Consider the following 12445-nt stretch of genomic DNA (forward strand, 5'->3'; position numbering starts at 1 on the left):
GTTTGTTTTTTAATAATTTAAAGTTTGGCTGTAGATCTTCTTCCAAAGTCTAGGATTTTGCCGTGAATCCATCTGGGCCTGGGATTTTTTTTTTTTTTTTTTTTTTTTTTAGTCAGAATGGTTTTATTGCTGCTTAAATCTCCTCATATGTTATGGGTCTATTGAGGGTGTTGATCTCTTCTTGGTTTAACTTTGGAGGTTTGGGTGACTCTAGAAATTCATCTACTTCTTCTTAAGTTTCCCAACTTAATAGATACAGTCTTTACAATATCCCTTTTCTTTCTTTCTCTTTTCTTTTTTTTTTTTTCCTTTTTCTTTTTTTGTTTGTTTTTCAAGACAGGGTTTCTCTGTGTATTAGCCCTAGCTGCCTTGCTGTTCTGGAACTAGCTTTTGTAGAGCAGGCTGGCCTTGAACTAACAAAGATCTGCCTCCCTTTGTCTCCTGACTCCTGGAATTAAAGGCGTGTGCCACCACCACCCAACCTGACTTTCTTTAGTAACAGCTGTAATGTGTGTTTTTTTGCTCATTTCTGATTCTGTCTCCTTTCTTTCTTTTGGTTACTCTGTCAATTTGTTTATCTTCTCAAAGAACCAGCTCTTAGATTCACTGATTTTCTTTATTGTTTTCTTTGTTTCTAATTTGTTAATTCTGCTCTGACTTTTTTTTAAAGACTTATTTATTTTGTATAGTTTTCTGCTTGCACGTATGTCTGCTTGCCAGAAGAGGGCACCAAATCTCATTATAGATAGCTGTGAGTCATTTTGTGGTTGTTGGGAATTAAACTCAGGACCTCTGGAAGAGCAACCAGTGCTCTTAACCTCTGAACCATCTCTCCAGTTCTCTGCTTTGACTTTTGTTATTTCTTGCCATTTACTGGGTTTGGGTTTGGTTTGTTCTTCTTCCAAATATTTGAGTTATATCATTAAATCACTTATTTGTGCTTTGTTTTTTTTTAATTGTAGGCAAGTAAGGATATAAATTTCCCTCTTAGAAGTGCTTTCAGTATGTTCTAGAGGATTACTTTAATTTCTAGATTTATTTTTATTTTATCTGTATGAGAGTTTTGCCTGCATATGTCTGTACACAGCATGCATGCAGTGCTCGCAGAGGCCAGAAGAGGGTACCAAATCCTCTAGAACTGGAGATACGGATGTTTGTAAACCTCCATGTGGGTGATGGGAACTGATCCTGGGTCCTCTGGAGGAGTACTTTTAACTCCTTAGCCATCTCTCTAGCCCCTGTAGCAGAGGTTTTGCTGTGTTACTGTGTTGATTTTTCTTTAGTTCCAGGGATATTTTAGCTTCTTTCTCGGTTTCTTCTTGGATCTAGTCATCATGCAGTAATGAGTTTATGCACTTACTAGAGATTTGTTTTATCACATAATGCTCAGGTAGTAGTTATGGAATTGTTTCACTTTTTCCGAATTTGTTATGGCTTGGTTTGTGTCCCAACACGTGGCCTATTTTAGAGAGGCTTTCGTGGGTTGTTGAATAGAATGTGTACTCTTTGGTGTTTGGGTAGAATGTTCTGTAGATATCTGTTATATCTATTTGATGTCTGGTGTCAATTAATTTTGATGTTTCTGTTTGCTTTTTGTGTGGATGACTTGCCTATTGGAGAGAGTGGGGCATTTAAATCACTGGCTATTATTGGGTGGGTGTTAATCTGTGCTTTAATTCCAGAAGTATGCTTTTTATGAAATTGTTTGCATCAGAGTTTTGTGCATAAATGTTCAGGATAATAATTTTTCTTGATTAATTGTTCCCTTTATTAGAATAAAATGCCCCTCTCTCTTACTTTTAGTTTAAAGACTGTATTTGTTGGATGGTAGGCTAGCAACAAGCTGTTCTGCTGGCAGGCTGTTCAACCACGAGGAAAGCCAGTAGGGAAGCTGTGCAAGCCGGTGCACCACCATGGAATGGTTCTGAATGTAGAAACAGACCAATTAGAATGTGTGGAGATAACAGGTCCTGGTTTGTAGTAGCTATAAGAAATATCTAGGGGAAACATTATGAAATCAGGAAGGTTTATTAAAATGTTTAAGTGACATATATTAAAGAATTAGTGATAGTTCTGGAGATAATATGGTCATTTTCAGTCACTGTTGGAAGTATTAGTTGATATATATATATGTATATATATATATATATATATATATAAAAATTTTTTTTTTTTTTTTCCGAAATAGGGTTTCTCTGTAGCTTTGGAGCCTGTCCTGGAACTCTCCCTTGAATTTGCAGAGATTTTCCTGTCTCTGCCTTCCAAGTCCTGGGATTAAAAGCGTGCACCACTGCCGCCCGGGTGATAATTTTTTTATGTGGACAATTTGGTAGATATGTAGCATTTAAGATGTGTCTTCCTTGTTCTAACTGTAGCCATGCAGCATAAAGAGATAGTCATGCAAATGTCCAAGGAGCCAGGTGCGAGAGTGTATGCAGAAGCATTCCTAAAACTTAGGAAACGTAAAGGAAACGTAATCGCACACGGATGCAGGAACTGTTGAACCAGTGAATACCAGCCTCTGCCGTGTAATATTCTGCAGCAAGTAAAGCATGGCATAAACATGTCCCTAAACACACCAAACTGACGGCACCATAGTCAACCGTATCCTTTGCCTTGTGCTCCTGTGGTTCAAGCATGTTCACGTCTGTCTGCTGTATACTTTTGTCTGTGAGCCCAGAAAATAGCAACAAAATATACAGGAGTTTCTTTGGCCAAAGGTAGCTGTGTTAAGGGGTGGGAATGACAGGTGACTTTACATTTGACTCACTTAAGGGTTACTTGATTTTTTTTTTTAAATAAGCGTGTTTTTATGTAACAGGTAAATTTGTAATTTCCCCCCAGAGACAATTAGCAAAATGCAAACGAATAACCTGTTATTCTTTTTTTCCCTGTGTCCACCCTTTCTTTGAGTTCCTTATCTACATGAACGTAAAAGTTTAAAACCTTTAAGAACAACCAGGTTGTGATCTTAGCACTCAAGGGTCAGAGAGGCAGGGGGATCACTGAGTTCAAGGCCAGCCTGGTCTACTGAGAGAGTTCCAGAACAGCCAGGGCTACAGAGAAAGAAACCTCATCATCATCATCATCAACAACAACAACAACAACAAAACCCTTTAAGAACTTGGGGTCCACAGTGTTAATGTATTTTCTAACTGTCACCCACAGTCAAAAAATAATGTTTTCTTTTTTTCTTTTTTCTTTTCTTTTCTTTCTTTTTTTGGTTTTTCGAGACAGGGTTTCTCTGTAGCTTTGGAGCCTGTCCTGGAACTCCCTTTGTAGACCAGGCTGGCCTCGAACTCACAGAGATCCTCCTGCCTCTGCCTCCCGAGTGCTGGGATTAAAGGCGTGCGTTTTCTGCGGTGAAACTGGGAGCGCTTGCCTGCACTGAAACCCTGCCGTTGCTCCCGTCCCACCTGCCTGTGCGCACAGGAATGGAAAATTCCATCAAGCAAGGCTGTACATCCCATGACTCACAGATAGGGGCTGTTTAGTTTGTGTCCACGGCTTACTGTTTCACAGTCTGCCACAGGTCACATCCTGCTGTTTGAAGAGTTTACTCTCTGGACCCTGACAAAGCTGTTTCTCGCGCACAACTCGGTTCCATTCTGTGAGCAAAGGTGTTACCACACGGCTGTCTCACCTCCGGAGCCTCGTTCTCTTGAGCTCTGTGTTTTTCAACAGGCCATTTTCATTAACGTCTGGAAAAATTGTCTTGTGGACTAAAACCTTTCAAAGTGACCCACGTTTCTGAGCGCTTTCAAATTCTGTTTGGACAAAATGAAGAAGCAGAAGAAGACTGTGGTGGAGGACACTGACCGGGCATGCCTCATCCCCACAGGCACTGACTGCCTGGGAGGGAAAGCCTCTGATGAAGGCTCATTTCTCAATACAGAACGCAAATTTCAAACTGGTGTAAACTTACAAAAAAGAAACAGGTACTTTTAGAAATAGATAAGGCCCCCTCCCCCTGGATGGCATAATCATTAACTTTGTTCAGGGAGGCCTGCAGAGATGGAGTGTTTGTTCAGTGTTTCAGAAAGATAGTCCTCACAATCCTGGGCATTCAGGGGAGGCGCTAATCTCTTTAAAAACAAAACAAAGCAAACACCTCTATGACAGCTTAGCAATAGATCATCCTAGCTAAGGATCTGAAATGATAAAATCTGAGTAGGGCCTGAAAATATTAAAAATCAGTTTACCTACCAGTGAGCTCTGATACCTTTGCCAAAGTTCTTTATCCCCAACTCTCCCGGAGATGGCCTGAGTCCTTGAACAACAGACAGGAGAGACCTCACTAATGTCCTGTCTCACTAACCTATGAGAGGAAAGTGTTCTCTTGCTTTTGAAGAAAGAATGAAGTAGAACAGGGCTCTTAGGAAGTTTCAAGGAAGTAACAGAGGCAAAAGCAGGATTTTCTTCCCACTTTCTTTCTTCCCGGTGGGCCTTATGCACTTTCTTATCCACAGTGTGTATTTCCCAGTAACCAAGTTGTGATCAGAGGCCAAGGCTGTGAGTGACACCCTAGCCTCAGCTGCTGCTTCCGACCAAGGGGCTAGAACGGCCGACCTGGGAAGTCTGTTGAGCAGATGGACACTTGGGTCTCCTTCTCTCCATAGTAGTAGTAGGTATACTGGGGATGCTTTACTAGGGGCTGACATTTAGACCTTTTATGTTTAACAGGAACTTCAGGTCTAAGCCCCTCATCTGCCTGTGATTTTTCTGTGCCTATCAAGTGACCCAGTTAGTTCTTTCCACAAACCTGAGACAAGTTGTTCTACAATTTACAAAGATCCTGAGCTTTTACTATCTTTTTATTTCAATGCTTGGTCAGCTTGAGAGCCATACTTTTTCTATAAAATAAAAATATTCTCTAAGCTCTGTACAGTGGCACACCCCAGTAGGTTTTCTGCCTGCCCCACTTCCCCGCCCCCCAGTAGGTTTCTACACTGATGCAGTAAGCCAGACCAAGCCAAATTGAAAAAGTATACCAGCAGGTTTACTTAAGCAAAGCAACTCCAGGCTGGTTCTCTACTCCCAGAGATCGAGGCCGGAGAAGCTGCACCCACAAACAATAGCAGGGAGATTTTATAGGTTGTAGGTGAGTGGTGATGATGGCTGCCATAGGCTGGCCTTGTGCTCAAGTATGGTCAAAAACTGAGCATTTTAGCCGGGTGATGGTGCCACATGTTTTTAATCCCAGCACTCAGGAGGCAGAGACAGGCGGATCTCTGGGAGTTCCAGGCCAACCTGGTCTACAAGAGCTAGTTCCAGGACAGGTGCCCAAGCTACAGAGAAACCCTGTCTTGAAAAACCAAAAACCAAAACAAAACAAAAAGCTGAGCACTTTAGGTGGGAGTTGGGCAGCTGGCAGCTTCAGGGGAGGAAGCTGCAGTAGCCGCCAAGAATATGGAGTTTTTGGCGCCTTTCCTTTCTTCGGAGGCTGAGTGGTCGGGGTTTGGAGAGAAAAACAGGAATGGGAATGGGGCTTTCTGGATCACGAAAGGGTGACCTAGAGGCTCCAACCAAACAGAAGCCTAAAGTCTTAGCTGTGTGGGAAGCTGAGGCTGGAGGGCTGCTGTAATGAGCATGGAAGCAGATTCCTCTGAATGAATAAATAAAGGGGAATCTGTAGTGTAGATAGAGCAGGAAATTTATAGAATAAGAATGAATGCAACTTGGTGTAGTGTAAAAGCATTTCTTCTTGTGTGTGGTGTGGAAAATTACTAAGGTGAAAGATTAAGAGAACATTTTGCCCACTTGAAGGGTGCCACACCCATCTGGCCCTGCCAGATGTGGGGGGCTGCACCCAGCAGCCGTGGTAACGAAGTAATCTTGCCACATGAGATGGATCCCCACCCTTCTGTGGCCAGTTGATTCTGATAACCTAGGACATCTGGTTATCAGAAGGATCAAATGAGAGGCAGTTTCAAACTGGCATAAAAAGAGAGGGCAGAAGCAGGGCAGTCACCTCACTTCTTATGATGACTCTGGCATTGAGTCTTGTAGAGAGAGATCCTCCAGGCCTGCCTCCCGAAAAGCAGAAATATTTAATGCCTTATCTAAACATTTAATGCTTTGCCATCCCAAGAGCAGAGCTTCGCCTCCTGATTCGAGAAGCAGACAGAACGCTTTGCCATCTTGAGAGCAGAGAACTAAAAGCCTTGTGTTTCCTGAGACTTGGTCACCCGAAAAGCAGAGTCCAAAGGCCCTGCATTCCGAGACAGACTAGCACCAGGCCACATACTACGTGGTCAAGAATTGATCCAGCACCCGATACCAGCCACGAACAGGACATTGAAACCTTATCTCCCGAACGCAAACTAAGGGGTCAAGAGTTGAGCCTCACTGTCAAGACCCCAGTGCTGTCAGGCATCCAGCCTGAAGAAATCCAAAAAATCCTTTTTAAGCTGAAGAATACCACGTCATATGATGCTATTTAATGTGCGTATGAGATGTTAAGAGAAGTGCATAGATGTGTCAATACATATGTTTAGTGTGTGAAATGTTAAGAGATATCTAGTGGATAATTGATAAGATAAGGAAATGTTAATGGATAAGTTGTATTAAGGTTAAGAAGTGTTTTATAGGTAATGGATAAGTTGCATTAAGGTTAAGAAGTGTTTTATAGGTAATGGGTAAGTTGTATTTAGGTTAAAAAGTGTTTCATAGGTAATGGATAAGTTGTATTAAGGTTAAGAAGTGTTTTATAGATAAGTGATAAGTCAAAATTAAGGTTATGAATTGGTTTTACGTATTAGGATTAGTAGGGTTAATAATTATGACATTGAATTGCCTGTGTGTTGCCCATCATCAATCCCCCATGCCTATTAAGATTGTAAACCCCAATGATACATTGGATATTGAAGTTTCTAGTAAAGAAGACAATTCTCTTACTTGGTCTGGTTACTCATCACTCTCTGGGGAGGAGGGCACAGGGTCCTCATAGTCATACTTGCAAAAGAACTTGGAGCTGAAGCCCCCCAGCTTGTAACATCAGCCAACCTAGCTTATGTTTCAGTGAGAGATCCTGCCTCAAAGAAGAAGAAGAAACTCCTAGTCCTTCTCTGACATCCTGATGCACATATCCCGCATATACTGAAAGACCCGGATAAATCCGGACCCCTCTAGCAGAAAGAATAGAGCCAAAAATCTAGCAGGAAAAATAGAGCCAAAAATCTAGCAGGGAGAGAAGAACCAAAAATCTAGGTTAGCCGGTTCAGTGACTCTGTTCCAGGAACTAGTTGACCATAAAGTTAGATTATAATCTTGGGAATAATCTTGAGAAATGGGGAGTTACCCCTTTGTGATTATCACTGGTATTTTTGGAATTTTCCAATGATGCCCTCCCTACCCCCTTTGGGCTGTGGTTTTTTCCCCTAAATACCCCCTCTTCCAGCTACTCGGGGTAGAACTCCTCTGCCCCTGTGTGGGAAATGAGTTTTGGTCCCAGCACGCTGGTTCCTGTCAGTAAACTTCGTGTGATTGCAGCAAGGACGATCTCTCGTGAGTTCCTGGGGAGTCGCGTTTTCCCGAGACTTGCATGAGAGTCTCCCCACTCCGGGGGGCTTTCAGTACTACTCACATATACACCATACATCACACACACACACACACACACACACACACAAATAAAGTAAAGTTAATCAATTAACGAAAAGTTTCTTCTCCAGCTCACCATCCCATCTCCCCTGTCTCTCTAAGAGAGAAATTCCGTGCCTCCGGCCTAGCCTGGAGAGTATCAGCCTCGCAGGTGCTTTTCCTTCTGAATGATGTGGTTCTGTGGGCTTAAGCCTCCTGTCGAGAAACACTCAGGCAACAGAGGAACTGCTTCGTTTCTTCAGAGACTTCATAATCCCATGTGGGAGGAACCAGGGTGGTTCCTAGGAGTCTTATCTCCAGATAGGCAAAGAGACACCTCTTAGAGGGCTTTAGTTTGGTTTTAAGGGGCCAGCAGCTTAGAAGAGAGTCAACGAATAGCAAGACAGGCTGTAGCCAGAATGAGACAGCAGACTGCTGACTGCCTCACAGGAGGGGGTTGCTTCCAGCTCCTTCCATAAACAGGAACCCTCAGGGGTGTCACGATCCACCACTACTGCCGAGCTTTAACCAACTCAAAGAGCATGGGCAGGAAATTGATTTAGACTTTAATTTCCTATTCATTATTATTTTTATTTGTATGGGCATTTAAGTCTATGCACATTATGAGTGCCTTCTACCAGCAGAAGCCTAAGGAGAGTATTAGAACCCTTGGAACTGGTGTTATAGGCAGTTGTGAGGTACAGTACAGGTGCGGGCACTGGGACTCGAACCTGGGTCCTCAGCAAGAGCACTTAGTGTTTTTTTTTTAAAAAAAGTTTTATTTATTTATTTATTTACTTATTTATTTACTTATTTACTTATTATGTATACAGTGTTCTGTCTGTCTGTGTGCCTACAGGCCAGAAGAGGGCACCAGATCTCACTATAGATGGTTGTGAGCCACCTTGTGGTTGCTGGGATTTGAACTCAGGACCTGTGGAAGAGCGGCCAGTGCTCTTAACCGCTGAGCATCTCTCCAGCCTGCAGTTAGTATTCTTAACTACTATCTCTCAAGTTCCTAGATTTTACTTTCTTCACCTCAGTCTCCAAGCTACAGGGCATTTTAATGATTTTAATAATTCCCGGAGAATGCAATAAGGTGTGTGGTATTTCATCTGCTCAGATAGGGCAATATGATGTTGCTGGCATGCATTAGTTGGAGAAGTTTTATGCCTTCATCCAAGTGGTTTGCATAATCTCTGGGGAGCTTGATGGACTGCTCTACTCAGGAAAACTTAGGGTGGAACACTGATTTGGTGGAAGAGCTTTTAAATTAGTGCAGGAATAGCCATGAGTAAATTCCACTCATGCTCTCTTCAGAGCCACTTCAGAGCCTGGAGTATCTGGTCACTGACTTCACGAGGATCCCTGAAGGAATGGGTATGGGGAACAGCCTCTCAGAGGACTGTCTCACACAGTCAGCATCAATCTGCAGGTGAGTGTCTGCTTCCTCAGGTTTGGGGAGCTAAGTTTCCCCTCTTCTTTGCAGGCTACAGTTTTGCCTCCCCCGATGGGGTGATTCACCCAGCCTGGTGTAGGAGAGGCAAAGGTCTTAAGCTTAAGGCCTCTCCACTTCTGGGTTTTGCCTATCTTCGGGCCACCTACAATCTTCCTCCTTTGGCCTTTTTCCTCTAGCAGATTCACCAATGCTTCTTCTGCCTCTGTTGCAAGGCAGGGTGTGGCAGATCTGCCGTTGCCACCTGAGGCAACTCCACTTTGTTGGGGAAGAAAGGGAAGACTATTTGGATGTGGTTTCCAGTTTAGTTGACAATCTACCTTCAAAGTGCAGAGGTGAGGCAGGATCTGGAATCCTGCTGAGATACAGGGCGACTCCAGATAACGATGCACCGCATATTCCAGTCAAAATTCATCTAAATATAAAAAATAAATAAGGGTAGAAAGAGGAGCAGAGGCTAATATTCCACTTCTATAGGTGCTTATTATACTTCGGAGGATAAATTTCATTTATGTTCAAAACCTTGGAGGGAAAAGAGTAGGCTTCATTAGTATTGTAAAAACCCAACACAGATGGCCTTCCTTAAATATTGAGGAACACAGCAACGAGCTTCAGGATTCCACTGCCATATTGTTGCCCTGTCAAACACAAAGTCCAAAGAGATAGACTTTGGCAGTTCCAGTTAAAAATTCTGAGGAAATGGTCTCACATCCATTAAGACAGTTGCTGTCAAAAGCAGCAAATCATGCTGGCCCCGTAGCGCAGTCTGTAATCCCAGCTTCTCAGGAGGCCGAGGTAGGAGGATAGCAAACTGGACACTAGCCTAGACTATGGAGTGAATTCAAAGCCAGCCTTGGTAACTCAGTGAGACCTTGTTTCAAAGTACAGAAGTTAAGAAGAGGGCTGGGGATGTTGTTCAACAGTAGGGCACTTGTGTCAAGGAGTTAAATCAGAACCATCATATGATCTGTCCTCCACCTCTGAATATCCAAAAGAATTGAAATCGAGGCCTTGGAGTTTGGCACTCTTCTTTCTCTGTGTCCTGGCCTGTGGGGGTGCAAGGATGCTGCCTCACATTCCTGCTGCCATGGCTTTACCAGGATAGACAGCAGCTCCCCAGCAACACAGAAGCCGCTGGAGCTGTGGAGAGGGGGCCAGTCTGCAACTCAAGACGCCGGTATCACTAGCACAGTGTGGTGTATGCATGTCTGTAATCCAAGTACTAGGGAGGTGGAAGCAAGAGGTTCAGAAGGTCCAAGTCATCCTTGGCAAATTAGCGAATTTGAGGCCACTTGGATTATGAGACCCTTTAAAAAAAAAAGACATATCTCAAGATCTCAAGATGCATGCTGTATGTAATAGTTAATAGAAGCTTGCTCCAAGATTCCAGAAAGCCACAAAGACCAGGAAATGTAGCACAGACACAGATTCCTTGCAGGGAGCCCTCCGAGGCCATTGTTGCATTGCTGCATTACTGCATGAAGCTGTGAAGGTGAAGCCAGAATTGCAGCAGAGATCCCAAGAACGTGGAACATGGAACTTCTTCCAAGGAAAGATGCAGGCACTGAAGAGAGCTGGCCAGTGAGAGAACTTTGTGGGCCGCAGACAATAGGACTGGAGGTGTGAGGATGCCGGATCTGTTGGAGGACACATGATGTTGAGAGTCTCAGATGCTGGACTCGGAACTGTACAGTCTGGTGTCTGCTCGGCTGAGCAATGTTGTTTTAGTCCTATCTTTCTTTGTTGTGTTCCCATGATTCCACTTTGGAATACGGTTACTCTGTGCTATTGTATTTTGAAAATATATAAATTTTTTTTTACAGATTTCTTTCTTTTTATTTTGGGTATAGATGCTATGCCTACACACAAGTCTGTGTACCACATGCACGCAGTGCCCATGGAGGCCAGGATATAGCACAGGTTACAGACAGTTGTTTGTCCTGCGAGTGCTGGCAAACAGAACCATTTCTGTAGTTTCATTACAAAGGGGGAGGTGAAATGGTTATTCTTTTTGAGTTTTTCAAGCCAGAAAAATAAAACTGATAAATAAATCTCGATTTTGAGAGATAATTCTCAAACCTTTATTTATTTAGTTTGTGCAGATGGGGAAGCTGGGTGCTGCAGGGCTCATGTAGGGATCAGAGAGCAACTTGCGCCAGCTGGTTGTCTCCTTCCATGTTGTGGGTTGTGGAGACAAATACTTAGGTTGCCAGGCTCTGAGGCAAACGCCTTTACCCTCTGGGCTACCTCACCCCTCCATTAATTATTTATTTATATTTGAGACAGGGTCTCATGTAGTTCCAGCAGCCCTGGTCTTAAACTTCTGATCTTCCGCCCTCCGTCTCCCGAGAGCTGAGAACACAGGTGTGCACCAGCACTCTCAGCGAAGATGTGTTGCTTAAAGCGTTAGAATGGATAAGAACGTTCTTGCATGATTTATGGTTTCCAGTAATGCGTGGTACTCCGAACTCAACCGTGTAAGGTTATATACAATCTAGAGTCATAAATATTTAAAATAAAGCCCCCCCCCATTTTTTCTTTTGTAACATCACCTCACACCTTGGCTCAGGAAAAGACGTTAAGTGCTAGTTTTCTGTTGAGACATGTTACTCAGTTTAGGTAGCGTAGCCTCTTCACGTGGGTAATGAATGGAAATTTCTCAGAGATGGTGGTAAATCACTAAAAGTCCTCGGGGTTTGGAGATGAGATCTTGGTCAGAGCTGTGGAAAGGAGGAGGAAAAGCAAGTTATACCTTTCGTGGGGGCTAGACTGCTCCCACCTCATTCTGAGACTGTGGTTTAGTGAGCACTGTCAACCCTGTCTCTCTGCCCTGCTGGGTGTGGAGGAGGCGTGTGACCTGAAGGCACTGGAGTCCCTCCAAGATGATTTTCAATCCAGAAACAAGGACGGGGAGTGCCTTCTTGATGGCAGAGATGGTGCAATCACCAGCACTGGTTTGCCCTTGGGCAGCTGCCAGACTGCGTGAATGGAACGACATGAAGACAGAAGTAAAAAGGGCCATATCTCTGATCACTTAGTTAGTCCCCAATGGGCAGAGTGCCTTAGTCCACCGAGCCTGAGGTTTGGTATTGTGCCCATCATCTTTCTTTCACCTATGCTTGCTCCAGTTGTGTTTCTATTACTTCCATTAGAAGAGTCTAGGAGTGCAGCTCAAGACACTGAGCACAGACCAGCCAGCATACTCAGTGAATAAAGAGATATAAAATAAGAAAGAGTATTGAGAAATTGTCCTGCTCGCCCCATCTTTTTAAGGGTAAGCAATTTATTCACAGCAGGGAGGAGTTCTGGAAATAGGTTTCCCAAGAAAATGGGTTGCCTGCCATACCCTTAGGGAAGTTTTCCATTGTCAGCAATTGCAGAAAGACTGGAGACCAAGCACAATGCCAG

The sequence above is a fragment of the Chionomys nivalis genome, chromosome 8 (genome assembly GCF_950005125.1).
Source record: "Chionomys nivalis chromosome 8, mChiNiv1.1, whole genome shotgun sequence".
Classification (NCBI taxonomy): domain Eukaryota; kingdom Metazoa; phylum Chordata; class Mammalia; order Rodentia; family Cricetidae; genus Chionomys; species Chionomys nivalis.